The 26,184-nt window shown below is 35.4% G+C and overlaps 1 protein-coding gene across 15 annotated transcripts in view; it reads left to right on the plus strand.

Moving 5' to 3' along the window:
* Positions 1-26,184, plus strand: part of LOC106674425 (collagen alpha chain CG42342) — a 384,421-nt gene that overhangs the window by 270,248 nt on the left and 87,989 nt on the right. The gene's annotated exons all lie outside the window — the stretch shown is intronic.

Here is a 26,184-nt window from a genome sequence, read left to right on the forward strand (position 1 = left end):
ACAAAAAATAGTGAAGTTATTTATTTACTTACTTCATTGTTGTAAAGCCAAAGCCTACGTCCTAAGATAATTTAAATGCGAATGACAACGGTTTCCCTAATAATCGGGACGCATCGAAACTCAAATAAACATCTCATGCTGAAAATTAGGGTGCTAAACAAATGCGAATCGTAAAAGGAACAAATGAGCTAGTTGAACTGTGAATCGCGGGTTGCACGTGGTCTCTAACGAGACTCACATGACTTGCATATTTTAAGTGCACGTGTAGCGTGAGTCATTGGATCGATGGAAGCTATGTTATTGGCTGCATGGCACGGATTAAGCTACAGAAATAAATTCGGATTGATTTTTTTTGCTGAAAAACGAAAACTACATGAGGATTTAAATGTTGAACTTATACTTGAAGTTACTTGGTACAAGAGGTATTTTCAATTTACGATAACTTTTTGTATTTAAAAAAAAATTGTATAATTAATTTGATCATTTACAGAGTTCATACTGCTTTTTTGATAATTCTGTACTGCCTAAAAATACGTTGCAAGCTTTTTTTTATAATTTTGTTATTGATTATAAACCATTTACCACCATGGGCTTGTATTGTCCGAGTGGTCAGTCGTGTCTTGTAGTCAGTGATTTGAAAGAACCATCTGTTTGTGAAAAGTGTTTCTTTCAGTAACCATTTGTCTGAAAAACAAGTTTTTCGTTTAGTACACTTGTTCAACAATTGAAGCGCAATCTGGAAGTCAATTTTCCCGGGTAGCCTGCTTTGTTTAAAAACTTTTGCTTGGTTATGCTTTGGCATAGCCCTGTTCAGTATGTTATCTCAGACTTCTGAATTCGCCAGAGCTAGTTGAGGGTTGATTTGATAGTTTTGTAAAAAAAAAAAAAAAAAGCACTACATGTTCTTGGCTCTCGATTTTTGTGAGAAGATGCTGTCATAGCCTTCTTTTTGACGGACGTAGCGAAACCTGACGCGTACTATGGTTGTTGAGCCTGCTGATTCTGTTGTATCGGTTCATGGACTTGTGGTTGTTGCATTTTTTTCAGGTTGAATTAAAATGCTGTTGGAATGGAAGGTGGTCTATATTTTGGGATGCTCTAAGACACACAAATAATAGGTTCCCTCAATAGTTGTTTGCTCATCCAATCTTTATTTTCTCAGGAGATATCTATGTTATCTTTACCGGCCTTAGAGAGCAAATAGATGTCGCATTTTCTTATGTTAAGTCCCTAATGTCGATTTTACTCACAACAATGAGAAACGACTAACCATCCAGTTCCAGCAATGTAATAGAAGGCAAATTTGCAGGTTTTACAATAATTGCGGGGAAAACATTTCTATAACGTTCAAATAGTTTTCTCAAATTACTTGTTCAATTTTACTAACAAAACTGAAAATATAATCAAAAATAGGTTATTATTTATGTTACTGTATTTCTTTGTTGTTTTGTTATATTAAAGGTATTGTGTCATTAGTAATATTTTTTTATGTTGTATATTGCATTAATAAAATAATACTTATAATAATACTTACGTTTATGCTCACATACTTAGCCAAAACATTATTTTTCAGCAATGACAATGTAATATTCCAAATTTCCAAGGCATAAGCCAACAAAAACTTTGGGGTAATTTATTTTATTATATTTAGTTTAGTGCAACTGCCTACCATCAATTTTTAAAATAGGTTGTAATTATATGGTTCAATTTTGTACCTAACATCCTTCCTACTGGAGACATTTTCCTCCTTTAATAAACCATTAATTAGCCCGGTGATTCGTTTCTGTCCTTTATGAATTAGTAGTTGACCTGTCGAGTTGGGAACAATGCGTCAGTTGATTGATCAGGTCGACATTTCGTGGAACCAATTGATTCAGTGGCCTATTCTGTACAATCGAACACGTACGGAGGGGAGTAAAGAATAACAAAAATGACGCAAAGTTGTCGTGTCTGGAGGACATGAAGCCACCCCTTTTACAAGTCGAGGGAACTTTTCTGAGTCGGTACACCCGTCATATTTCAGAAGTAGAAAGTAAACAAGGTGAGAAAAAAAATTAAACCGGCGGCAATTAAACCAATCTGAAACGGACTTGCGACGATTAATAACCGACCTGGGTCATATTTTGGATATTCTCAACCTACAAACTTGAGCGGACATTAGAGGCGGCTGCTCCTAACCCAGTTTCGTTCCCATTAATTTATAACTAATTTTTTCAGCTTGCGGATCTGAATAGTTTGCAAAAAACAGTAGTTGTAGAGATGTAGTTTAGCACCGTTTTTGATTTAACGACTTTTTAGTTACCAAAATCTAACTAAAATTAGTAGTTATAAATATATACCGTTTTATAACCTTACCATTATTATTCAGTTCCCCAAATATTTAAAATAATTGTTACATAAAACAATAAAATAGATATCAGGCTATTCTTTATAATCCAAAGTTAGACCTGAATACTTTAGACTTGAAAGTCGCAGCTTCAAAATATCGATATTTTATTGTAAAACTGCGAAACATGTTTTTTATGTAAATACCATTCAGTCAAGTATGATAATTGAACACTCAAAAATTCTCAGTCAATCTTTCCACATATAAACAACTATGTGACTATTCTTATGAAGACTACTCTTACTAGTCCAATTGAGGGACGTTGGGTACAATCACGTTTATAAATACGTTCTCACTATATATATATATATATATACGATAATACGATTGACTATAATATAATATTTACAGAAAGCCTCATATTTCCTCTAAGAACAGAATACGAGACTCAAAGATTCGATGCCGCACTCGAACACAATTCCCATGATGGGTGGCATTCTCTCGCTCTCTATATGGAGCCAAGGTGCTACCCTCAATTGAGTAGAACACACTGAACAACCCTTCTCTGCATAATGGATGTATACTCGGGCTTTGACCCTGATGTATGTGCCCGTACGTCAACCATGTATGGCCAATCCTGGAGTCGGATTTCCACCCTTCCTCTCCGAACATTCTCTGGGAGCCACCTTTCTATCGACCGTGCTGCTGATTTGCAAGAGCTTTTCGGATGAACTTGTCATTAACATATTCTTTGTTGCTCGTTTATCCGCCCGTTCTAGATCGACGTATCCGGGGTATCCAGACAACTACCTTTTTTCCAAGACGCTCCAGCTCGACATATCTTTCGAACAAAAGCATGACGAAAGTATCTGCCTTATTTTACGTTATTTTTCACTTCAAAAATCTGCTAAAATCGATGTTTTACTACTTATGTCTCAGCCCTTTCTCAATAAGTCATAGAAAAACAGTGTATTGAACGATTGAATCTACGATAAATTCTCATTTTGGCCAAAACTTACGGTGCTTCAAATAAAACTTTAAACTTAGAAGTGAAAGAAAAGCTATTGTGCCTACTGAGTCACTTACTGGATGCGGCTATATTCGCGGGTTTTTATGTTATTCAAAAGCGTTTCGCCTTTGGGCCATTTTCAGAGAGGAACTGTAAAACAGTTGACCAAGTGCCGCTTCATCACGTGCTATGTGGGCGTTAAAACGACGTGTTTCCAAAGATTCCAGACATTTCTTAGTCACAAATCTCATTGATCTACGGGCTATCGAATCTCTTCAAATTTATCGCCTTTATTCAAATAGAGCCCGCCGGCATGGCAGCTAATGGTGATCCTGTCAAATATTAATTAAGGTGAAAGTGGTCTAAGATGATTAACGCTCCCGGGATTGATAACGTCTCCATCTGTTCAAACCTTAATAAAAATCTGATTACTGTCAATTCTTTACGTTTCAGGTCTAATCCTCTAACAGCGTATAAAATGTCAGTTTCGATCAAGACAAAATTTAGACTAATTGATGGAGTCGAATTTTGCGCCTTAGGCAGAAGTTCGTATTCGGCTAAGTGGAACTAGCTTGGCTAATAAGCCAAGTTAATTAGTTAAATTGCTAGTTAGTCGAGCTACTAGGTAAACGATTATACTAACGACACATCTTTAAATTAGACTCAGGTGTTAATTTCATTTACAAGGCAGAATTAGACCCAGTGAGCGAAACTAGAATTGAGAAAATTTGAACATTTTACACATTCATGTTGTTCTGTATGTTTATTCACAAGTTTACAACATCCGCCAAAAGAATTTTGAACGGGCGTCAAAGTGAATTAAAGGGATGTTGTTCTGGAACTTAACAGAACCCCCACAGCCCTACTCCGTACCTACTTATGACCAAAGTGGTCGCGAAGTATTAATGCAAGGTTAGTTTAGATTTGGCTGTACAGTCAGATTTCGCTCCTAAGTCTGTGTGATCGTCTATATCTGTTGTTTAGTGGTTGTCTCTTAAGTCTTATGTGGAGATTCCACTGTGAGGGTGAATCTTATACAATAAAAAACTAAATATAACATAAGCTAAATAATATATTTAAAAAAAGGCCTCTTCTTGGCATGAAACAAACGGAAAATTAACAATGTTGGAGAAATTATTTTTCTAGCACAACAGTAATCTTTTACCAGGCAATGTTCAGAGATAAAACTTTAAACAAAATACAAAATTAACCGAAATGAATCGCAAAGATATAAGTACCTTAAATCTTTCACTATGCCACAAAACTGTAAAATTAAAGACGTCTTTCTGCTAGCGCACTCCTTTCCGGATTGGGTCTTATCTACTCTTTTTCCAATGTGTTTGCGATTAGCGTCCCCTCTCTTCCACAGTGCAGATTCCTTTCTTCAGAACGATCATCACACCACGTCGTTTGCTATCTAAGTTTTGCCTTGAACGGAAATCGACATCTCTTTGTTGATGATCTACAATGGAGGGCAAGACTGCTTTTTCAATTGAAACTACAATAAGTACATTTTTCTTTATTCAGTCTTGCCCTCTACTTTTTACACCAGACTTTATTAAACTCACAGTATTCTTGGATGTTGGAGGTAGCTTGGATAAGATTTAACTCAGATGACAAAATTGTGGTAAGATTTTGGAGATTAAAACGAATCTTTTGTCGTAATTATATATTAAAAACTACCAGGGGCATATTACATAGTAAATACATAATGCTTTCGTCGAGCTTTTTATGACTTTAAAACTTTAATGAATAATTTAAAATGTTAACAAACAGAATCAAGAAAAGCTTAACTGACCTTTGATTAATTACATGTTTAATGCTCATATGTTGCAGTCAATTTCTGTAACCGCCATATCTGTCCTTATTTACAAAATCAAGAAAATCTTAACTGACCTTTGATTAAGCACATGTTTAATGCTCGTATGTTGTAGCAAATTTCTGTAACCGCCATATCTGTCCTTATTTACAGAATCAAGAAAATCTTAATTGACCTTTGATTAAGTACATACTTAATACTCATATGTTGTAGTCAATTTATGTAACCGCCATGTCTATTCTTATTTAGAGAATCGAGAAAATCTTACCTGACCTTTGATAAATTATGTGCATGTTTAATACTAGTAGATTGTAACAAATTTCTGTAACCGCCATATCTGTCACTATTTACGGAATCAAAAACTTTTAACCATTTAAAAATGTATGTCCTCAGAGATTTTCTATATTTATTTATAAATCGTGAGATGCGAACCCCCTTCAAAATCCAACGTATATAAACACAAAATAGCAAAATCTCACTGGCACTCTCGACACGACACGCAAGAATGGCACAATTACCCAGAAGACAAACACTTTGAGTGAGTAGAAATACTTTGATTGAATATATAAAAAATATATTTTGCATTGTATAAATTCACTTTTCCATATCCAAAATGTAATTGTTATATGTGAACAATGTTTATAAATCCCAGGCCCTGAAGAAGATCTCAAAAAAATCGAACGTTGGCCCGATAAAGAAAATGTTTTTCGGAAACCTACATCACACCAGACCGCATCTCACGATTTCTAAATAAATATCGATTAACGGTCACTAATCACCACACATTTTCTATATTGTTTGCACATAATCAAAATACACATAAATGAATCTGATAGGGTTTTTAATGCTCTTTCCAACATTGAAATCTAATTTATCTAATAGTGTTCCATGTGATACGAGGAACTTTATGGAATTACTGTGAATGGTTGGATTAACGTGAAAACGGAAATATCTCAGAGATAATTGGCATTCGAACATTGAAGAATTAGGATTTTTAATCCACTTTAACATGTAGGATAACCTGATGAAGTAATGATATCAGTTTTCAGGGCATATTATTTTGAAGGCTGATGGCTAATTGAAAATACAGATAATCTTGACGTGATCGCTACTGGTACTTCGGTTTTTCATATTACAAATATTTTATATTTTAGTTCCGGTTGTGGTCACCTTTTTTTTATATGGGTTATAAAATAACTATTTCTCATTTATTTGATTAGCGAATCCATTGTTTCTTTTTTAAATTTTTAATGGTAATGTATTTGTTTGAGCCAGAATTTTCTCTGAGAATGAAAACGGTAAAGATCTTGTCGAATTGAACTGTCCGACAATGGAAAAAAATTAAAATTTGACATGTGAATCCTTGTGTCTTTCCTGCAGTCCTCATATGGACTCCCAGGGTGAGAATCGGACGTAAAATAAAAATAAAAAGCCTGGAATGACTTTCAGGTATTTTACCACCTATAAATACCGCAGACTCCGCCTAATAGGCACTGTCTATTTCCGCCCGATACAATTTACGGCCCTTCTGACTTTTATTCCACCTCGGCGGAAAGTGCTCTCGTTCCGATTTACTTCTTGGAACCCGCGACCACTGTGGGGAAGAATTTTGAAAACACCTTTCAGTCAGATCCCCCCCTATTGTTTAGATTCAACCAACAATTGTTCATTTCAGCAGATGCGGTTTATCTCCCAGAATAGAGGAATGTGTTTATACCAGGGAAAGTAGATTCAGTTTTAAAAATGGGGGTCATGAATATAAAAAGGAAGTAAGTCCCCGCTTACCCGTGAGGAATGTATACACGGATCAAATCCGCATTGTATTTTATAAAAAGAAAATACGTAGAGGGAAAGAGGGAAAAAAGTTTTCCACTTTTTTTCCATGAACCATGCAACACTTAATTAAACTGCTTAATCAGCTTTGATTAAATTGCAAACCTTTCTAATTCGTGCCAGCTAACTTGCATTGTTGACAGACTCGTCCTTTTTGTATATTTAATCGAAAGGGAACCAACCCCTCGGTTAATTACACGTTACCAGACTGCTATTTAACAGGGTAGCGCCGTTTTTATTACTTTTTTTACATTTTTAACATAAGAATCAATATTTTCGTTAATCTTCAAAAAATGTGATCAAAAATATTTTTGATCATTTCTTGTACATGTTTTTCAGAGGCTTGTTTCTATGTTAAAATGTTTACTCTCTACAATGCAAGTATTCTCCCAAAACTTGTTTATTATTATTTATTATTAATCACAAATTTTATTTTGTCGTCATTCTGACTTTTTTTTTGTCCTAAATCGTAATCTTCTTGCATTAGTACATTTTCATTTCTTTTATAGTTCTTTATGTATTTAGTAGTACAGTAGAGTTGACGAAAGAAACGTGTTTAAAATAGAGACATCGCCGACTGAAAATGGTTAATTGAAAAAAACTCCGCCCTGTTGATTAATGTAATCAATTTATAAACGATCTGTTTAAACAGCCCTGACGTACACCGTCCGATCATGCGAGATGGTAAATCGTGGCCCCGTACCACACGTACTTTCTTTTACAAGGTAAAGTGAAACAGCCTACTTAGTACGTACTATTATTCACCTGTTGCTCCCATCAAAACAAGCCTTGTTTTGTTTCTTATTAACAATTCATTATGTGTTTATTTTTCCATTGACATAGTGGTATCCTAACCGATTGGGGACCGCGTTGGCCATGTGATAAAGGCTCTCAATAATATGGAGAAAGTATAGTGCTTTGGCCCCCCATGTACGACATCAACGGGTAGTGAACGTTAAGCTCTATTATATGATAGGAATATTTACTAGCTAATGATGACGAGATATAAAAAACAAACAGAAATATCCAATTGTACAAAAACTGTTGTATTGTAGAAAATACTTGCGACCAAGTAATTCTTTTTATTTTACCATCTGATTTTACATAAATCCTAGACAACATAAAAAAAATATATATTGGCTTGAACTTGACTGTTACATACATATTAAAAAGACAGAGTCACCCATTCGTTAAATATTGTTCATTATACAACTTTCTTTTAAAATTATCTTTAAAAAATTATTTTATAATTGTTTTGTTTATTAACCAGTCTTTAATAGGCATCTACATCAGTTAAAAGAATAATAATAACATTAAAACATCCTTAACATACTACTAATTAATTATTCACAGTCGGATAGAAAAAATTATATTAATAATAACAATAATCTCGATTAATTATTCTTTTTATGTAAGGCCTTGGTTGAGATGAAAAAGTTAGTGCCACGACCGGGATGACCACTCAACCCCTTACATGAGAAGCCTAATCAATTGAAATAAGTAATTAAATCACTAAACATAAATGGATTAATAATAATAATAATATAGTGTTTAAAAAATATATATTTTGCTTTCAGCCTGGCTCAAAAATAAACCATTGAGGTTTGTAAGAGAAGGGTGGATATGAAATTGGTTCACAGGTTTGGGTTGTTTTTACCGTCATTTATATGAACATTTGCCTTTTTGTCCTGGCTGAATGGGAGCGATTTTCTTTTTTGTTATGACCATATGGCCTTGGATTTCCTTGGTTTCTGATCCATCTTCCTTTCTGGCTCTGATGACTGAGGACATCAGTGATCCGATCTCAGAATCGAAAGACATTTGCGGTACTTCCGCCTTCTTTGCCCTTGTAGGAATCCCTTTCTTCTGTGATGTCAGCACTTTCAGTATTATATGGTAAATATGTATATTGCTGGGAAACGCTGGGGTTTGTGCTTTTGTTAATAAACTGATGGGTTTTTTTCAAAATATCCAGTATTTTGTGTTAAAAAATGTACCCTATCCCTTACTCTCTTTCTCTCTATCAATCTATCTGTCTATCTATCTATCTATCTAACTACCTACGTATCTGTCTAGTAAGTCTCTTGCTTTCTATTTTACTATTATGTTCTCTGTTTTTCTCGTACACATTTTTTACACTCTTTCTTACTCATTCCCTATCGCTCTCTCTCTTACACAACACACTCTCTCCTAATCTTTCTATCTTTCTTTTTCTATCTTGTTTGCTGTTTCTCTTTGTTTTCTCGGTTTGTTTGTTCTCTCGCTTTCTTTTCCTCTCTTTCTCTCTCACTCTCACTCTATCTCTCTCTATCTATCTATCTATCTATCTATCTCTAATCCTCTATCTATCTCTCCCTCTTGCTTTGTATTTTACTATTGTTTTTTCTGTTTTTCTCGTTCGTTGTTTCCATTCTTTCTTACCCATTCTTTATCGCTCTCCCTCTTACCCAACACACTCTCTCCTGATCATCATGTTTATTTATATTTCTTTTTTCGTCTTGTTTGCTGCTTCTCTTTGCTTTTCTCAGTCTCTTTCTCTCTCTCTCTCTCTCTCTCTCTCTCTCTCTCTCTTTCTTTCTTTCTTTTTCTCTCTCTCTAATTAGAAATATAAAATCATATTAAGGATTTAGATATCAATTTTAAAACAGTTAAAAATTAACATTGTTTCCTCATATTGATCAAAGACGACTTAGATGGTCTATATAATGTCAGGTAAGTTCCCTACCGATTATCCTTTCAATTATTCCCCTGTTTCGTTTGTTATTGAGCCCTGAAAGGTATCTTAATGTTATTTTGTTTTGATACACGAAGTTTCAACAGAGCTCCGAGTTATCCTTATCCCGGGGCGTCGAAATGGGCTGTAATTAACATATCAGCGTCAGGTGCAGCCGTAGGCTAGGAAATTGAAATTGATCCTTGTTTGAAATTCGTCCATTATCATGCTATTTTCCCTATTCAACGTTGAGGAATTGCTTTGTTGACGACACAAGAAAGTGATGAACGGCAACTTTGTCCCTTTCTACTCCGCGTCCACTGTTTCATCGTAAACACAACTTGTTTGCCTCTCTAGAACGGAATCCATTCGGACTGACAGGAATTGAAGCGCCGCTCGATGAAAGTTGGTGATTGTTTCATTTTCCTTTTCCTCTCAGGGTTTGAATCAACAAATCCGCCACAACTGCAACGTTTTCATTCGAACAAAACATAAAACAATCACTCGCTCTCTGAAAGTTTTGTTTAAAAAAAAAATAAAGTTGTTTAGATTTTAGAATTTTTAGATAGGAAAAGATTTTTATTAATGATTATATACATGATTATTATTAGTTACTGTTATTAAAACTGACTCATTTTCTCTTTTGGTCACTCTTTCTACACAATTTGTATGAACGTTTTATTACAAGATGCAACGTTCTTCAAGCGTTCATTGTTTTCAAATTAGGCAGATTCATTGATGATTTTAATCTCTCTCACTCTCTTTCTCTATCTTTCTCCCTCGCACACCTTCCCTCATTCTTTCTCTTTCTCACTTTACTTTCTTCTACTTCTTCATTCTCACTTCTAAATTTTCTGATTCTCTCTCTCTCTCTCTCTCTCTCTCTCTCTCTCTCCCCTCTCTCTCTCTCCCCTCAATCTATCTCTTTCTCTTCTTCATCACCTCTCTACCTCGCCTTCATTCTCACTCCTACATTTTCTCATTATCTCTCTCTCACACACTCACTCTTTCTCACTTTACCTTCTTCATTCTCACTTCTAAATTTTCTTATTCTCACTCTCTCTCTCTCTCTTTCCCTCCCCTCAATCTATCTCTTTCTCTTCTTCATCACCTCTCTACCTCGCCTTCATTCTCACTCCTACATTTTCTCATTCTCTCTCTCTCTCTCTCTCTCTCTCTCTCTCTCTCTCACACACACACACACACACTCACTCACTCCCTCCCTCCCTCCCTCCCTCCCTCTTTCCCTCATTCTCTCTTTTTCTCACTTTATCTTCTTAATCTCCTCTCTGCCACTTCTTCATTCTCACTTCTACATTTTCGAGTTCTCTCTCACCCTCTCTCTCTCTCTCGCTTTCACTCTTCACTCACGATTTCCCTCATTCTATCTCTTTCTCCGTTTATCTTCTTCGTCCCCTCTCTGCCTCTCCTTTATTCTCACTACTACATTTTCTCTCACACACACACTCACTCCCTCTTTCCCTCATTCTCTCTTTTTCTCACTTTATCTTCTTCATCTCCTCTCTGCCACTTCTTCATTTTCTTATTCTCTCTCTCTCTCTCTCTCTCCCACTCTCTCTTCTCTCACGATTTCTCTCATTCTCTCTCTTTCTCACTTTATCTTCTTCATCGCGTCTCTGCCTCTCCTTCGTTCTCCCTCCTACATTTTATCATTAGCTCTGTCTCCCCCTCACTCACTCACTCTTTCCTTCATTCTCTCCCTTTCTCACTTTAACTTCGACATCTCTCTGCTTCTCCTTCCTTCTCACTCTTACATTTTTTCATTATATATATCTCTCTAATACTCCTTCTCTCTCACTCACTCTGCCATATTCGCTCTCTTTCTTATTTTATATTCATCTCCTTTCTGCCTCTCCTTCATTGTCACTACATTTTCTCATTCTTTCTTATTCTTTATCTCTATCATTCCCTCTGTTCTCTATCTCTCTTTCTCACTCTCTTTCTTATTCACTTTCTGATTATCTCTCGTTCATAAGCTTTCTTTCATTACCTCTCCTCTAACTGTCTTTCTCGCTCCTTCTCTCATCCTTTCTGTCACTCGTTGTACACGTTATGATGTATAATCAAATATATTAGTTATGTATCGATCAAATATATATTTAAGCAACTACTTATGGTTGATTCAAAAATCTTACACTTTATCCGTTTAATCTTCTTTAAAGAAATATCCCCATAATTGAATCTGGTGAATTTCTTTTGTACTTTTTAATTTACGTTCGCACAAAAGATTATTAATTAGATCTTATGAAAATCTCATTATATAAAGGAAACTAAAGATTAATCTCAATTTAGGAAAAAATAAAACAAACTGATCTCAAACTGGTATTGTCCGGGTTCGGGGCACTGGGATTCAAAGAACTAAATCGTGATATGATTGATGGCCGGGATTACATATTCGAACCGACTTTCACTTGCACAGTTATCCTTCCAACACACAGCCGCCGACACGTTCCGGTTTGTTTGATGATAAGATTAAACAAGGCAATTACCGGCTTGACACCTTCTCGGACTTAGTCTTTAGATAAAATCTATTCTTTAGATAAAATCTCAAGAATTGCTCACGTTTCTGCTTTTAAAACGGTAGATCTTTTTACACAGGAGTTTTATGCCATGTAAAGGTAAAATAAGTTAGATTTTTAATCGATGAACTTTACATAATTACTCGATCGACATCTCCTTCTGTAAATATTTTCTCTTACATAATGCTACATATATACGCTTGTAGAATAATTTAGCAGATAGCAATAAAGGTTTGTTTGTATTGGTTTTTTGATTAAATAAAAACCTTATTGGAAACATTAGAACTAATAAAAATATTGTTGGTGGTTGGTGACCATGCTGATTTGCATTTCAATCATACGCGATCCATCTTCACGCTATCTTCAGTAAGTCTGAGTATTCTCTAGTGCAGCGTGATAAATAATTTTAGGATTGCATTATTAGTTAAAGTCAAAGTTACTACTATTCTACTTCACTACCAATTAAAAATCCCATATTCAGCGAAAATTTATTGTTTTGATTTATTTATCAAAATAAATGGCCACCATAGAGAATTAATGTTTATCAATTTATGATTCGTCCTTAATGTGTTAAGTTGTGAATTCCCGTGCCGTGTTCGCAGCAGGCGTCGGAAGAAGAAAGTGACAAATGACCGAGGCGTTGAACAACTGATTTCCAGCAGGGGGTTCGGGAAGGCGACTCAACTTTCCCCAATAAATCTGCTATTATTTTGGAAACCTTCCGTGAATTATGTAGAACCAACGGCGGCGATTTTAATCTTGTGGCCTGGGGAAACTCGTACGGGGCCTAACCGAAACGATCTACGTTGGCCAAGTTTCCAACTTCCTGCCAAAAGAAGACTTTTCCTTTCGTTTATGGCTTCAAAAATCAGGTGCCGTCTTTATATTTTGGGCTCATTTAGGTGTAAAGGGGGTTTCCTTTACAATTTGTTTGGGTTATTCGTTGGCTGTTAAAAAAATAACCTGCCCTTCGTGAAAAACTCTATTCAGCGATAATACCAACAACCGGTACTATCGCTTGTAGGAGGTTCGCAGAAATTTGGTGTGAATTGCTCGGTGCTTACATTAGGTATATATAATAAAAATTAAAAATCATTAGATGTATGTTTAAAACGACTTACATGAGCAAAGGAGTCATAGAGAGGGGGAAAATAAGTGAGAGAGGGTGAGGGAAAGGGAGAGTGAAAGAAAAAAAAAGAATTAGGAAGATAAAGTGAGAAAGAGAGAGCTAATGTGACAATTGGTGTTGTCATAATTAAATAAATAATATCACGAGTTATAACCGTACAAATTGACTACAACCAGTTAACTTGTGGCTGAACTAGGATCAGTTGAACTTCGGTACCGTACAGATGGTGAAACACTTGGTTTGAACTTGGTTCAAATTATTTATTTATTTATTATAACTCCAACAGAAAGAATCTACAAGAGGAGTAGTCAAAAAAAGGCACATAATAACAAAAAGAACAAATGAACAATTAAGCAATAATAACAAAAATCAAGGCTTAATGATTCAAGGCAAGTAAACATTTTAATTTAACTTTAACTGAATTCAAGGAATCGCGAAATACATCTATCTCATTAGAATAATAATTCAGCAATCTCATTATCCTCGGTAGGGGTGAATTTAGTCCATATTCTGTTTTGTATGGAACAAAGAACAAATTATGGTACCTAAGTGGTCGCTGAGGCACACAGCGATAAATGTAAGTTCAGGATATCAATGGCCCCATTCCACAATTTCCAACCCCAAATGAGATCGGCAAAAATACGGCGGAAGCTAAGCGACTCAAGACCAAGCCAGTTCAGTCTTTCCAAGTAATTCAGGTGTACAAGACCAAATCTTAAGGCCATTATCCTGGTTGCTTTCTTTTGTACCTTTTCCAAGTCGCTAATCTCACCAACGTAGTAAGGGGACCACACGACACTTGCATATTTCAGATGGCTACGAACGAGGGAATGATATAATATTTTAACTGCCAAGATGTTTTTAAAATCTCTAGAAAAACTGATTGTGAACGACGTTCAAGTGAAATCGACTTTAACCGTGACTGGTGCAATGGGCAAGTGTATTGGAATTCCAAGTCGGTAGATACAGCTCGAGGCACAGGATGATTTCGGGAGGAAGGGGATTAAGATTAAAATATATCTTACTTTATATGGATATATCAATTATAAATAATTGTAAAAATTAAATTCGCGCCAATGAATTATCGTTGAGCAAACAACCACGTCTGTACAGAACATGAAGTTTGATTATATATAGAAGTTGTTCAAACAGTTCGACTTGTGTCAACAGGAAAAACAAAACTTTCAGAACAAAACTGTAGACAGAAGTCAAATAACATAGGCCAAATTGAAAAGGCCATTACTTGGAATGATCTATTTGGCTTTTAATTTCGTAACTTTTGACATAACAATTTTCCTAATAAGACCAATTTTATGTTTCAGGTGAGTCTACAAAACAATTCGACCGTGTCGTGAGTATTAAATCGACCAAATTTCGTTTGGGGGAATACAATTTATTATTATTAAGATAATTATATTTGTCCAGTGTTTCAGAAGATATTTTATATTCAGACATTCGCTCAATTTAGTGTCATCAAAATAATTAATTTGATCGTAACCGTTTTTTTTAACATACTTTAATTAGGGCATAAATCCTGGAAAACAGTCTCTTAAAAAAATCATTTTATATTTAACGAAGTTAAGCGGCTTTTAAAAATTGTTAACATCATTTTATCTCCCAAATTGCCATTTTCACATAATTTAATTATATGGGGTATAATTTATACTAAGAGAAAAAAAATTCAAAAATTGCTATGTAAACAGGCATAAAAATAAACCTTCTTCACACATTCACCTTCATTGAAACTAAACAAACTACGTAAAAATTTAGAATTTCTAACCAGCCCTTTACAATAATATAATTTGATATTAGCTCATACATATGATTTTAAAATATATTATTTGTATCCCTTATGCGACGGATAATTGAAAAATTAGTTACTTAATTTAATCGTTGATTAAAACGATAGTTTCATGCAAATTAAATATTCGTTAAGATATATATTTTCTGCCATGCCAATAATTCATCAGCGAGTCGCCAAGGATACTTATTTTATGTTAAAGTTCAAAGAGGCTAGTAAAATTACTGTTTCGTAGAATAGCCCTGGGCTTTTTCCTGTAATAGTAAATTAACTGTAATTTTAAATTCAGCGAAAATTTAGCAGCAATATTAAATGGCTACATTCATCTGAACTTCTGGAATAACTCTGTCATTACAAAAGTCTATATACTTTGCACTCTTTATTTTTCTCTTAACGAACTCTTTAAGTTGCTCGTCCCTGAAATACTGTCATTTAAGACGGCTATTCTTTATTGTTTATTGAAATGCTATTGTAGATATAATAATTGCAAACTTGAGTCAGAAAAGTTCTTTTTTGATGAGAAATCGAGTGAAAAACGACTCATGCTAAGTAAAACTTAAATTTCACCTAAATTCTACATCTTTCTTCTTCCGATTCTAAAATAGTTAAATTACTAATAAGCTCTTAATAATAGAGTTCGTCAAAATGAGAAATCGTTTCAATCATATGCAGCATCGGATTGTGTAAGCAAAGAAAAGAAAACTATGAATAAATAATATCATAATTTTGTGTTAAGAAGAAAAAAAACTCGTAGTACTTTCGGCCAACCTCCGAGGAATATATACTTTCATCAGTACTTTGAAACTATTATCATTTCATAAGTTTAATAAATCTACATACAAGCTGAAACTTATGGTTTTAAACATAGGAAATTGCGATATAAAATGGTCGGGTTGTAAATCTCGTTCCATTATCATCCGTAAACTTTAAAAAACCATCAATGGATTAAAAATGACAATTGTAGGGTCTTCGGATTTAATAAGGGGCTACTCGGACCCCAATAGTGACGAATCATGTCAACTCTCTATCCGTTGTAGCCACCATTTTAATAGAATCTAATAAATTCAAAATCCTTTTGTTATGATTTATGACAATGGATTTATCCACCTCTACTTAAATGCACAAAGAGGCATAAAAAGTAGTCACCCTCATTTTTTAGTAAATACTAGTATTTGTCATAATTTTTATTTTTTGTTGTTTCTGGATGCTTTTAAAGAAAAATATAAGATATAACTAAAAGATAAATTTTTGTTTTTTAATTTAATTTATTTATTTGTTACCTATACAGAATTGTATACTATACAAATATGTACACATGCATGAAATATCACACAGCACAACACTAGCACTAATGCCAGCACTGCACCGGTAGGACACATGCTCTGAGGAGCCAGCCATTGCTGACACTCAGTTTATATGATTAGGGATCAAGGAGGTCCCGAGGCCATCGTCGGTTGAGGCGTCGTGGTGGCTCGAGCCGTATGGTTAGGATGGTTTGAAAGGTTGGTATGGAAGGTTTGGAATCTGGACTGGATTAGTTCGTTGGCAAAAGGAATGTTGAGGTCTTTGTGGATAGTGAGGTTAGTGACATAATAGGGTGCTTTAACAATTTGTCTAAGGACTTTCGATTGGAAGGACTGGATGCGCTGGATATTGGAAGGCTTGACAGTGCCCCACAATTCTACTCCATATGTCCATATTGGTCTTAGTAAAGTCTTGTATAGTGTTAGTTTTGTCTTAATTGTCAAAGATAAATAAGTACAAAATTAAATTGAGTAAAATAATTTTACCAAAAATGATGCTAATGAAGAAAATATTCAAATCAATACGGAGTATTTCCTCCTCTAACGTAGATCGCCACTTGCTCTGGAATCAATAGGTTACTTTTTACCCTTTTTGATAACTCGTCCCAAAGATGATCGATAGAGTTTAAGTCGGGTCTTCATGCTGGGCACTTCAAACAATGAATTGATACCCGTTCCAAGTAGTCAGCAACGATCCTGGCAGTGTGGGGCGATGCATTGTAATGCATAAATCTGAAATTGTCGCCAATTAGTGACATATAAGGAACAACGTATGATAACACATCTTCAAAGTACCGCGGAGATGTTAGGGAACGTGCTATGAAGATCAGGTTTGTGCGACCTTCCATAGAAATGCCCGAAAATATTGCTGGGATATATCGCTCTCCCGTTCTTCTCCAAACCCTTTCTCGGCCGTCAGCAGACCTGAAATAAAACCTCGACTCATCCGAAAATAAGATACAATCTTCCTCAGAACAATTGGTCTGATATCTTGCGAAATTAACCGAGTTGTTCTGTGGCTAGTCCGCAATTTTGGACCAGTGGCTGGCCTTCTCACATGTAATCTAACTTCTGAAAATGCGTAATCTAACAAACATTTCTAACTTGGAACCATTGCTTGATCTCAAAAGCGATAGAATTGGAAACAATAAAACGATGTTCTTTGTGAGAAGTGACACGATGGCGACCTGATCCGTGCTTTCTTGAGTGACCTCCAGTTTCTTGGTAGCGATGGAAGACCTTTTGGTTGTTCTGGGAATATTAAGCACCCTTGCCATATACCCTTGATTTCTTCAATCTTCCACAAATGCTATGATTCTAGCCGAATCTGTATCACTCAAACTAATTTAAACTCCCAACTTAACAACTCAAACAACCGGAACGTTAGAAAGAAGCTTTACAGGAAAACCAATAAAGACGAGATTGACTATTCAAAGATTTATTTACAAAATCCAATTGTAAACACAAGTGGGAGATTTTATCTTTGTTTTATTTACCTTTAATCCTATAAAACGGAACAAATATTGTTGTAAGAATGGAGGATTAACTAAGAGATAATTAAAAATATTAAGGGTGACCACTTTTCGCCTCTCATTGCCAGTGTAGATAAATTTTGCAAGAAGTCCTCCATCACTTCTAGTTTGCAGCGTGAGGAAAAACAAATTTCGATGGATCGAGTATATATCCTCTTATCCTCTTACAAATTACGAAATCGCAGGATTTATTGCTGGTACAGGCCTGGAAAAATACTTCAAGCAAGTAAAAGGTCCTCGACAAAACGACAGCTGAAACAAACCGGTCCTAATTGGAAATGAGAAAAACCGCTCTTTTTAAGGATCGGATCAAAACCGTTCACTCGGTGAAATGAATCAGCTCTTTTTTCATGGGCCACCGCTCGCGCTTACCAAGTTTGTCTTACCCATAATACCATGCGTAAACTTGCGTCATGGCCAATGGTAAGGGTTGTTTGTCTGAATTTACAGCGTTGTTATATGAGAGAAATGATGACCTGCTTGACCTTTTTTATTATTGGCAATAATAAATTAAAAAGTAAAAATTAAATAAAAAGTGAAATTGAGAAATTAAACGAAGAAGGTTGAACAGTTCGTCATTGTAATTTTATTACCTTTTTCTTGGGAACAATTGAAAAAACCAAAATATATAAATAAATAAAAGCGCATATAGAATGGAAACAAACACATTTATTAAACAAAAATTTTCCCTGAATATAACTATTTTATCGGTAAATTATTAGCGTGTATGTGTGATGTGAGAAGGTCGATGGCGGTATTGCCGAGTACCCATCGACCCACAATTAGATTAGGAAGTATTTGGAGGTACCTCGTTCCGACTCTTGGAGGATTATTGTATTTTATAATGATTGTGTCCCTAGCATGTGTTAAAAGTGAATGTATTTATTAGCGTGAATGTGTGATGTGAAAGGGTCGATGGCGGACTTTCGAGTGCTCATCGACCTTTAATTAGGTTAGTTGTATAATATGTGAAGGTTTGTGTGGAGAGTGAATGTATGTATTAGTGCGAATGTGTGATGTTAGGGGTCGATTGCGGAATATCCTGTTCCCCCATCGACCCTCAGTTACGTTAGTTGTATAATATGCTTAACGGATGATGGAGGAATATCAAGTACTCCATCATCCTAATTGAATGAATTGTATGTAAATAGGAGTTTAATCAATTTAAGAATGAAAGTGAAGTGAGTAAGAATGGGAATGGAACTGAATACATTGGATGCTGAATTGACCTACCTGTTGACAGCACCCATCCCCCAGCCCAACCTCGGTGGCTGGACGGATAAGACCTGAAGAAAAGACGGCCAACACCGAGGGTGAGTGATTCACGAGTCTGCCTACTGCAAATAGCAAAAGCTGGAATTGTGCCGGCGGACCACGACAATCGAGCAGAGCCATCTCAGCACATGTTTGTATGCTCGTACATGTGCGGATTTCGGCCTATATAAATCCAAATCCTAAACAGAAAACAAAAAGAAATTAACACATATTATTTTAGTAACTCGCAAATATTATCTCTAATTTCTATTCTGGGTATAACATGTAAATAAAAAAATAAGTCCTTGAGTAATGCTTAAATCAGGAACGTGGGATCTCGTCGTGTTGAAACTTGACCAGACGACCTCCGCAGAAAGGCGGACACCGGACGGCCTGTAGAGGTGAATCATGAGAACGTAGAGCGGCTTGGCAAACGGGGTGAAGACACTCGTCAAGTTAATGTTGCTGGTAAAGACAAAATTCGAAATTAAGCCGCGATCGCTTAAGAGTTGGTATCGGAGAAGGGGGATATCAAACGTACTGCTCTTTTTTTTCCAAATTGGTTCATCGCTCGCCCAGTAAAGTGAATCCACTCTTTTGATCAGCGAACGGAGCTGGACTCCATCGGTATTGGTGATCAGAAATCAAAAATAATTAGATTCTCTTTTAAGCGATTATTTTCTTTTAAAGGGTTTTATAAAAGTCCGTGATATGAACTAAATTGTGAGCAAGTTTTCTTGAAAAAAGACCCTTTTTTATCGTTATTAAATTCTTTAAGAATAAAATAAGAACTACCGTATTCACCCAACGCCTTGTTTTAAGTATTGCAATAATGATGAAACTTCGACCATAATTTACTGACCCATTGCACGATGTTTCTTTCGGGCTTAAAAACTTTGAACATAAACATCAAATGAAGCTAATACCCCGTCCCCACACTTCCACGGAGCGAGTAATGTTCAAACATAAATAATGTATGCCGGTTAAATATGGCCCTAATTCCCGGGTGTAATTGGGTTGAAATTCTTTAAGAAGCAATCAGCCAGCTTCCAGCCGATCGAGGACAATCCCCGGGACCTTGGGGGTGGTGAGGGTGTGGATATTAGTCCCTTCATGAGATGGGGCGTCTTCTGCTTCGCTGGAATTGCTTATCTCGCCTTAACACACACGATGCTGATTGTTAATCTTTAAATGGCTCCGGCTACACGGAAAAGCATTGTGATTAAGGACACGAATGTAATAATTACATGCTTTTCTGTGTTTTATTATCTTCACATCTAATAAGAAAATTATAAGATGGAATATTAATGCGTGGGGGCCCAATTAATTGAAGAAGAGGATGATGTATTACAAATCGTCTGTTAAACCTAACAGGTCACTAACTCCTAATTATGCCAACACTATATTTTATTGTGGGTTATTAATAAAACCAAACATTCTGTTATCAAACGTTCATGCCTGAAGAATCAACATAGTTGTTAAATTATCAAAATAAGTACCTGTGAAGCATGGCTATAAATTTATTCTTCAGTTTATAGTTCTAAAGGTCCCACTTGCGATTGCCCTTCAAATCCTTCCCACATAATTTTTGAATGTCCAGAATATGAAAATGAAAGAGACAAACTGCTAAAAAATCTGAGCAAAGTCCCAAACATTTCAAAACCAATAAACTTAGAATCTGTCCTAATAAGCAACAATCCATCAGCTTTAACATAATCTATGGATTTCTAAAGTCGATAAACCTTTCTTTTTGATTATCTTCAAGCATGAAAATTTAGAAGATGTGAAGATGATGGAGCTGAATGAGTGGTGCGGGCGCGCGGCGGGGACCTGGCCCTGGTCGGCCGATCACGCTCGACAGTAAAATGAAAATAGAACTTCATGGATAATATGCCAGCGTAAAAAAAAAAAAAATTCTAAAGCATATAGTTATTGTTTTCTATATGTTTTGTAACGCTACTATTCATAGCTTGTGATTTTTTAAAATATATGTTACTCTTACATTGATATATAATGTTATTTCTAAGGTGTGGGCTTAATTGAGTCACTAATGGTTGGGCCCTGTCAACTGGTTTTATAAATAAGCAAAAATACAATATGTACCAAAAAAAAAATTATTTAGGTATAAATAAATAGGTAATTGTATAATTACACTGTATACTTTATGTTTAAATGTTCTGGTTTTGATTGGACTTTCAATTTTAATAAAAAAGAATATACCGTTTACAATGATAATTTGTTACTTTTGATTTTTGTAGTTAATCGATATCCTGCGACCTAAAACCACATAAAAAACTCCCTCCTACTGAACGGAATGTCACAGGCACACTAATACCCTGCAATTTTATTCTGATTACATTTAATTATTTTCAACGACTTTTAAGGCTATTTGAACAGCCCGTTCCATTTGTCAAGTAGAAATAATTTAGCAAATCGAGTGCTGTTGAGTTCAAGAGGGGAGCACAGTCGAGAATAAATCCCTCTCATCTGATCATTTGTATGTATTTTCCAGTCGAGGGAGTTACTCGGGTTATTATAATAAGGTTATAATCATATGATAACAATAGGTTTTAATAGTAATATGAATAGGTTTTAATAATATAATAGGTTACTATAAACCTGATGAGGATTAGTGTAGGAGGTTAATGGAATTGGCAGGGGCCGGTGCAAATTGGTCGCTGTTTTGTTCAAATTTTTCATGGGACGGAGGAAAAGGGGTACAACTGGTTTAAACGGTCTTTGAATCAGTTCCATTCCAATTTTTTTTTATAAAACTTCAAGGTGCCATATTAAGCTCAGCGGGTACGAAATGCCATTGTATTTAATCAGTCATTTCATCATATTTGGAAAACCATTTCATCCACCTGGAAAATATATAAACGTAAAATATATCTATTTAATATTAAGTAGATATCCTTTATATACTTAAGGCTATTAGGCACCCCTTATTACCTTATGGAAAAATAGTATTGATTCACACAATAAGATACATATCTTTAGGTCGTAAGGTAATTACGATATGTGCCAGCCAGCCAATGTCTTCACCCTTTGAATTTGCCATCTTCACCATTCGCAATATCGTACGACACTGAAGGAAGAGATAAGCAGGCCGTGTCTCTCGATATACATATATTTCAACATATTTCGCAATCGTACAGGTGTGAACTAACTTTGTCGTTCTTTCCATTTTTATGAGCCTGAGGTTGCTTTCTTACAAGACAATTATCGTAACAGCTTACGACCTAATCACGATAATTGTCTTGTAAGAAGGCAACCTCAGGCTCATAAAAATGGAAAGAACGACAAAGTTAGTTCACACCTGTACGATTGCGAAATATGTCGAAATATATGTGTATCGAGAGACACGGCGTGCTTGTCTCTTCCTTCAGTGTCGTACGATATTGCGAATGGTGAATACGGCAAATTCAAAGGGTGAAGACATTGGTTGGCTGGTTCATATCTTATCACTTCGGTATGAACCTCACTTATCGGATAAAAATGGTGTATCTGATAATTACTAAATAGCGTCGGAAATATCTTACCGCTCGGGGGTGAACGCAAAGAAGTGGCCGCTGCTTCATCGTGAGGGCGAGGTCCCACCCTCCTGAATTTCTTTTGCCAACTCTCTCATCAGCTATGTGGTTGACACGGCAATTTTGTCCACTAAGCCGAATCCTATCTAACCAACCTCCGACATCCAGGAACACCTTGGGTGTGCATTTACATTCAAAGAACAGGCTTTTCTAACAGTACATCAACAAGAAGGAACTACATACAACAGGAGCTATCTTCGTTGATATATGTTTCGAGTCACAAGATAATTATTCAGACGGCAGACAGAAAAACATTCTTTGAGTACATGTATCATTTCCATAAAGTAAAAAAAGAGAAAATCACCTAGTAAAACTTGGGATTCGTGCTGTTTTTATTTTTTCTTTTAGTATTAATTTTGACCACATCACGTCCCGAATCCTCCATAATTTAAAAAAAATAAAAATATATATATATTTTATTCCCCACCATTCATTTCCCTTTGCTATGGAAATAATCCAATACCATCATTTTATGAAAATCCGGCAAATCAATTAAACACAACAAAGCTTCTTCCTACAGTCCAGTCAGCTTACTTTACTTCTTCTCTTCTCAAAAATATTTGGGAAGATGCTTCTCAAAAGATTGATCCCTACACTAAACACACTTATCCTTTCTAAGCCCATCAGTTTGACTTTCGTCCTCAACATAAATCCTCATCCCTTGAGTGTAAACGGTACTGCATGGGGAGAGGGCTTTTCTTGACGTGACACAATCGTTTGATCACTTGTGGCATGAGAGTTTAATGTACAAATTAAAACTTGTTCTTCCACATGCCTTGTACCTACTCCTTCCTATCTAACAAAACCATTTTTCCGAGTTCACCAAGGACAACTCCGATTATTTCCCTCTGGGAGCGGGAATAACACAGGTCCAAGAATTCTGATCCTGCATTTGCGAAGGAGCACTTGGCGCACATGTTACAAACGAGAGAGAGAAATTGATGGCGTATTAAGATATATAAAAGCAAATGCACCCACACTTACTCCCCTTCTGAAACAAAATCGATCATACAGTATTTCACAATAATACAATCCCAAAAACTGAATGTGAATTCTAGCTTGGGGTTTTATCTCGACTCACATCTATCGTCGAACCGACATACGAATAAAACACAAAAATTTAACAAACGTTTCGGACTACTATACAAATTATTATCAAGATAATAATTTAACGTATCAACAAAAACAAACTAACATTTATGTCAATACTGAAACCGATTGGAAATACGTATTACAACTATGGGGCACCGCTAAACTTTCTAACACTACAATTCAAAATGACCTTCAAATAACCTTTGTTAAAAACATAATCGCCAACAAATTTTTCACATTCCACGACCACATCCGAACCCATTAGCCGTTCCATGTTCAATATTACCCACCCCCTACAACCCAGGAGGCGACTAAAGCGGAAATAGTACGAAACTATTCAGAAAGTTGGGAGAGCAACAATGGTCGCTGGATCCCCGCAGGATATAATATGTAAATGGTAAAATCTTATGTTATCTCATTACATAATGTATATCATTTGTACAAATGATAATTAGATAATTAAAAAATTAAAAATAAAAAGTATTAATTTTCCGCTTTAACTTTTCTATAGTAAGCTTTAGCGAGGCATTCATTAAAGAGAACCTTTAATTGGGCACGATTCTACCTTCAATTTATTGTAATATTTCAGCTTCAATTTGATTGAGTGGCGATTTTTTGTTATTTAGAGTATTTATTATGTATAAAATTAAATGTGAATTCCAGTATTGTAGGGTTCGTTAACTGGTAGTCGTCCATTATTTTTAGTGGTCTGTTTGACCAAATTACTTCTTTCAATTAATTATTCTTTTTATGTAAGGTCTTGGTTAAAACTTTAACTTATACATCTTTAACCGTTCTTTATCAGTTTGCAGGAAATACCACAATGATTGGTTTTTCCTCTATGTTTTCTGTAAGCTTTTCCTTCTTTGCACATTACATTTTCTTTTTTCTTTTTTTGTCATTTTGCTCTATACTATTCTTGTCACTTTACTTCTTTTAGGAGAAGGTTCTTGGTTAGTTGTTACATTGGGCTTTTCTGTTTGCAGTTATTTTTAAAGGGTGCAGTTCACTTTTCTACCATGGTGTGCCCCTACTTGATTGTCATTGCATTGTTGCAAAAAGCTTTGCTTCTAAACTCTGTTAATTTTGTTTTCTTTGTTCCAATACTTCTTCGTCTGTAGATTTAAGTCTCATGTTTTCAAGGTCTTCTTCCAATTTGTATTTTTCTAATGTTTGTAAAGTGTCCCAGTTCGCTATTTTTAAGGCATCCCTGTCATTATTTATGTTCGTACGTTATTAATTTTAGTATTGTGATTTCCATTGCAAATTACCCTGAGATGCCTGCTGGTCCAGTCTATCTACATCTTATTTTTTGATGTGATCGAGACAACTGTCACATCTACAAAAGGCTCGCATGGAACCGATTTGAAAGTCACAGCAGCTGTAGGGTTGTTTTGGGAAAAAAAGGACCTTGTTTACTTTGCATTACATTCTTTATAATAGAAATTTTAAAATTTTTATGATTGATTTTTTTGAATCGTTTGTAACAAAATAATACATTTTTTAAAAATTGTTTGTTAATTTTATTTTGGTGATGACTGTACGGTTATAAAAGAAATTATGTGCATGTTTTTACAGCTCGTTAGAAGTGGCATCCTTTCTATAAGCGCCAAATCTGTCAGTTTTCACGTCGAAGAAAACGTTACTTGAATCTCTTAAGTGATTTTTTAACTTTTCTTCTTGCTTAAAATTGCAATACAAAAAACGAATCGCATAGGTTTTTCTATGTTCTTTCCACTGTTATAATCCTATTTTATGGGATTTTGGGGACTTTATGGGATAAAGCAGACATTGGTAACCTTAAAATTAAATTCACTAGTTTTCGTCGTCCGCTTGACCAATTAATACCTTTCAAATTAATTAAGGTTTTTAGTTGAGATAAAAAAGTCAGTGTCACGAGCGGGATTCGAACCCACGACCTTCGGCTAGATACGCCGCTGCTCTACCACTTGAGCTATCGTGACTTCGATCCACTCGGACACTAACTTTTCATCTCAACCCCACCTTTTGAATTTTCCCTCCTTAAAATTAAAGTATTTATTTTCCATTTATTTACTTATTTATTACATGCATGCTTAAGATTAGAAATACATACCTGCACGGAGCCCAAAATCCTGAATAATTCGATCACATATATGAATCCTGTTTTATGGATAGGATTCATATATCCTATCCATAAAATAGGAAGCACGTTCAAAAACCGTGACATCACATCATCGGGATGTGAACATTTATCAGG

The sequence above is a fragment of the Cimex lectularius genome, unplaced genomic scaffold (genome assembly GCF_000648675.2).
Source record: "Cimex lectularius strain Harlan isolate CLEC.00 unplaced genomic scaffold, Clec_2.1 scaffold65, whole genome shotgun sequence".
NCBI lineage: Eukaryota > Metazoa > Arthropoda > Insecta > Hemiptera > Cimicidae > Cimex > Cimex lectularius.